The sequence below is a fragment of the Pteropus alecto genome, unplaced genomic scaffold (assembly GCF_000325575.1).
Source record: "Pteropus alecto unplaced genomic scaffold, ASM32557v1 scaffold92, whole genome shotgun sequence".
NCBI classification, from domain to species: Eukaryota; Metazoa; Chordata; class Mammalia; order Chiroptera; family Pteropodidae; genus Pteropus; species Pteropus alecto.
This window is the reverse complement of record NW_006432447.1, coordinates 6,650,363-6,655,917: the sequence shown is the minus strand read 5'-3', so window position 1 is coordinate 6,655,917 and position 5,555 is coordinate 6,650,363.

Here is a 5,555-nt window from a genome sequence, read left to right as displayed (position 1 = left end):
GGAAAGAGGCTTGCCTAATGAGCCAATGCTTTCTTCCTCTCAGTTTGGTCCCTCTCCACCCACCTTGCCCCCTTCTTTCTTATCCCCTCCCCCTGTAGGTAATGATTCTTCCCAGATGACAATGTGGCTGGCTGGTCTGGAATCCTGCCCAGGAAAGATGCAGACATGACCCAGTTCTCAGAGTAATCCAGGCTTGAAGCCTTTGCTCTGGAAGGTACAGCTCCCAGGGGTGTGGCTGCATCATAAACGTGTATAAGGCTTAGCAAAGGATTCCAGCATCCACACCCTCATCCCTCCTTAGCCTTGGCCTGGGCTCAGGCTTGACCCTGCAGCTGTGTTCCACTGCATTCGATAGGAATATGAAGGTGAGATCTGAGCTGGACCCTAGCAGCCCCCTCCCATGGAAATGGGAAGAGAATGGTCTCCTTGTTTTCCAAATGGTTGATTATTGGAGGAGAGGCTCCAGAGCCCAGATGGCAATATCCAACAAAGGAAGACTGTGTTAGTTATGAAATTCTCCCAGCCTCCCCTGGACACTTCCTTTGACAGGTTATGGGGAATAGGAAGCCCACCAGAATTTGGAGTAGGTAGCAAATTTGCAGGAAGAGCCTGCACAATGGAATGGATGTTCCAATGCCCCAGTCTCAACAACCAAGTTGGGTACCTTCTTCTCTTTGTCTTTCTGCAAGCCTCCAGGATCCATCCTTCACCTATTTCCTGCCCTTGCCCCCTCCTCGATTTTTTCCCAAATCCTCTTTTTCCACCACCACCACCCTCCCTTCCATTCTAGGTATCAGGTCCAGAATCTCCATCAGGCACAAGTTGTCTCACAGAGTTTGTATCTTTGGGGGTGTTAATTCTTCCAGAGTTGGAGCATTATTGAAATTGGGCCCCACAATGGTTGAAGTAAGAAGATGCATTCCTAAAACATGAAGGAGCCCTGACTTTCCAAACTGTACATATCCCTTAAAGCCCTGGCCTTCCTCTGTGCCCTTGGCTTCTGTTGCTCCTGCAGGCACAGGTGTGGGATGATTACTGCAGGGAGCACGGTCCCACCCACACTGGGGAGGGAGCTCTGAATGCTGCTTCCATTTCCTCCTCCTGTTCTGGAGTCCATAACTGCTCAGAACCTCCACAGTCTCAGACGTGCATGGAAGAAGTGTTTAGTGGATATTGGTGAATATGTAAATAAACTGCAGGAGTGCGCCCTTCGCCTTATTTTTATCTGGGCAGCCATCAGTCTGGGGATGGGGATGGAGATGGGAAACTAAGAACTGGCACTTCAAGGCAGTAAGAAGGGAAGATCATTTTGCAATATCAGTGTGATCCTAGACACCTGCCTTTTCTGCAGTTTCCTTGTACTGAGTGGGGACTGATTTGGTGGATGTGCCATCGTTGCTTGAAAAGACGCCGTGCTCTTGACAAGAGGTTACAGAGACTGTGAGGAGGTCCTGGGTTTGCAAAGGATTACTTGTAGAAAAGATCCCAGAGCAGGTTTCTGTGGCTGCTGGGGCAGGGCCAGTGTGATAAAAGAGTGCCCCCTAGTGATTCTCATCCTCACTGCTGGATCGGCTCCTCTCGAGGCTCCCAAGGTGGATCTTGGGTCCCTGAGTGGGGTGGTAGGGGGATATTTGGGACACGGTTTCATCCAGGGGACAGTCTCCCAGGCTCCTCTAAGAATGGACTATTGGCTCCAGTTGTGTTTGTGACTTTCCTCCCATTTCAGCCTCTCCTGCAGTTTCATTTGGTCTTTAAAGAGATACCATCTTTAACACAACTTTAAATCATTGACATTAGGAAATTACCTATTCACCCTTCCATGCATCTCTTCTGTCTTGTATTTCATGTATTCGATTCAACAAATATTTCCTGAGCACGGACTCTGAGCCAGGCCTTATGAATCGAAGGGAGTTTCCATTCTCGTGGAGCTCACAGATCACTAGGTACAGGGGAGAAAGGGGCTAGTACATTACAGAGCAGAAAGTTCAATCTTGGAGGAAGAGAGTATGGGCACGGGGAGGGAGTCATGGCAGGCTTCCTGGAGGAGGAACTTTCTCAAGCTAAGTGCTAAGGCCAAGATGGACTGCAAGGTATCTTCCCCAGGCTGGCATCTGGAGAACCAGCTCTAGAAGCACAGACTCCTTGGCTGACAAAAACAGAAGCAGAAAATATTGAGCCATTCATGGGTGACTACTGACCTCCAGTTCGCCAAGTGTTCCTCTCTACTGGGATGGAGAGTTTACAAAGGGATACTTGGTGTACGTATGCCAAAACATCAATTATATACTTTAAATAAGTGTGGTTTTTTTATAAGTCAAGTATACCTCAATAAAAACAGAAAAGATTTAAAAAAATCAAACAGTACTACAATGTGAAAAGCCATGCCTGGTTCCACTCTTCTCAATAAGTTCCATTCCCAAGAGACAACCACATTCAAGTATTTGGCATATTTTTTTCATTTACACCTACATTTCTAAAAAAAATAGTCTTCTTATATTTCATAGTGTTTCTGTTTTAAGTATGATCTACCTACTTCCTACTATGAAAGATTAGAATACAGCTCTCTTACACGACACACACACGGACACACACATACATACTTCTCTTCCTCCATGCTCTTGATATGGCTACATGAGATTTTTTGGTTAAAGTACTATTTAATGTTTATATAATTGCGACTATATAAATATTGGTAAGAGCTGAATCAAATACTGTGCCATGATTACACATCCTTTCTTATACAACTTTTGTTTTTATCGGAGTTAAACATTTGCCTCATTTTTCATTTTCTTGACACATTTAGCAACAACTTGTGCCCAAATAGACAGAAAGAACCTTAAAATTCCACTCCATGAGCGTAGACCCACTGGTGTTTTATCAGGTCCTTTCCGGTCTTCGCGGCGTCCCTTCTGAGGAGCTGGGACAGGTCTCTCTCTGGTCCCACTGTACAGCTTTTATCTTGAGATCTCCCTTCATCTCCATCAAGGGCCCTCCCCCCACTTCTCTTCTGTCTGCTTTCCTGTCCCCCAGATTTCTGGTCTTTGTCTTCTAGCAGGTTCCTAAGAATGTATCTGTGGGAGGCAAATTAAAAAAAAAAAAAATCTTTTGTGCCTTAAAGTCTCTTTATTCTACTCTCAGATACTATTGAGAGTTGGCGATCAGTAAAATTCTAGGGTATGAAAATTTTCAAGGCTATTGACAAAATTCTAGAGTAGAAATAATTATCCCTCTGTATTTTAAAAAGGTGACTTCATTGTCTTCTTGCTTCAGTGTTACCATTGTGAAAACTGGTGTGATTCTAACTGCTGATCCCTGGATACGCATTGTTTTCTCTCTCTCTGGAAGCTTTTAGGATTTTCTCGGCATGTCTGATGTCCTGAGATTTCTGAGTGATGTGCCTTGACATGTTTTTGTCCTTTGTTCTGAGACTTTGGTAGGTCCTTCGACCTGGCACCTCATGTCCCTAAGTGCTGGGAAATTTTCTCATGTGATTTTGTGATTACTTTTCTCTGATTTAACTGTTCTCTTTTTTTGGTACTCCGGCTATTTGGATGTTAAAGCTCCCGAAATGATTCTCTAATTTTTAAGCCTTTTTTTCCTGCCATCTTTCATATTTGGGGGAAATTTCCTTTATATTTCAAAACTTTTATGTTTTTGCTACCATTTTTAGCTTTCAAGAACAGTTTCTTATCTAGTATTTTCTTTTATGACTCCATCTTCTTGTTTCATGAATTAATTATTTTCTCTTATCCCTCTGGGGGGTAGTAATTATAATGAAAATGGTTTTCTTATTCCAATCTCCACATATCTCTGTTTCCTTGTAGCTCATCTTTGTCTGTTTGTTCTGCTCTCTGTTTTTCATAGTTAAGGCTTCCCTCAAATGACTGGTCCTTGGCAGTCTGGTCCTATTTAAGAGGGAGGCATTTTGTAGTGGATGGAAGCCCCGAGTAGGTGCGGAGCTGGTTTCTTGGTGTCTTGGTGGGATGAGATAGGATTCTGGCCTTGATGTTGGAGACCCCCAAATAGCAGAATATATAGGTCATTTTCCTTGGGCAAGTCAGTTTCCCATTGCAGTATCCTTTGAGTCTCTTGCCTGGAGTCTGGAAGCCTGACTGCCAGCGCGTTGAAAGCAGAGCAAGGAAGGGAAGTAGAGGGGCTGAGAGAGTAGGCTACGCCGGACCCCACCACTACCACCACCCCCTTCGCTTTCTCCATATGGTGACTGCTCCGCCTTGGCAGTGGGATGGGGGAAGGGGAATGGTTAAAAAAAAAATAGGTGCTGATATTCTTTTCATGTGGTGAGAAGGGGGATCTCAGAGTGTGCTCCTCTTCATAAGGTTTTCAACAATTCCGCCTGGTTTCAGCCTCACCCTTGTCCCTGTCTGGAGGTGCCCAGTGGCTCCACTTGCTAAGATTGTCTGAGGCGCTGCCGAGCTTGCTTCTTCCTTTCCCCAGACACTCAGCGGTGGGGAGAAAGCTATAGCCTCATCTAACTGCTCTCCGTTTTCCAGAATTTTGTCGACACCACTCTCCAGCTCTCTCCTCTCCTGCCTTTTGCTGAGGTTAGGATTTGTTCTTTCATCTTTTTCCTGTCTAGTAGGCAGGTTTGGGGTGGAGCCAGGGTGAAGGCATTGTTCTTTCCTCCCTGTTTAGCCAGACCCAGACTCCTCTTGGTTTTTCTCACTGAGGTGGCTCATTCCAGACCTTGTCAGGACTGGTGTGGGCACCGGAGGCAGGAAACTGGCAAGCTCAGAGTTGTTCAGCTAGTTCTACAACTTCAGGGCTTGCTTTCCCTGGCATGGGCCAGGTTCCCATATGTAGTGCAAGGATAAGGCTGGGGTGGAAATGCGCCTGTGACAGTAGTACCCTGGTATTCTGGTGCTCCAGTACTTCAGGGCTGCAGTCAAGACTTTTAAAAGGAAGACTTGAGGCTTGGGGTTTTAGAGGCCCAGGGGCTGAGCCCACAGTTCCAGGAGGTGTAAGACACCTTCAGATACCACCTTGTGTTCACAAAACCTGGGTATCCGGGAGAAGGCTGGCCCAGAGCTGCCTGGGCTTCCAGTTTTGCCCCTTTCCTCTTTGTACATCATAGGAGAGACTGGAAGGATGAACGCTGCCTCTCCCAGGCCCACCATTTGCTGCCTCCTGAGGGCAAAGCATCTCGTTGGAAAGATTCTATTGTTTGACTGGTCAGAGAGCTGGAGAGTCACTTGGGAGACATGATAATGTACGTCTTGTTTTGTGCAGAGGCTCTTAGTGTGTGCTGTGTGGGATGCTCCATGAAACCTGTGCTCAAATGTGCCAGGAAGACTCCATGAACAGTATTCCTCCTTTAGAGATTCACGGTGGCATCAACTTGTATGAAGAAACTGAAAATTCTGGCAGGAAGGAAACCATATATTTTGTTTATGGCACTTACATAAGTGAGGACGAGGATGAAATTAGACCGATCTTCAAAGGTACAGGGCAGTGGACAATTTGGAGTATAGAGCCCATCGTCTGGTAAAATAAGATGGCTCAGAGTTGAAAACAGTGAAAATGCAGCCCACATTTAG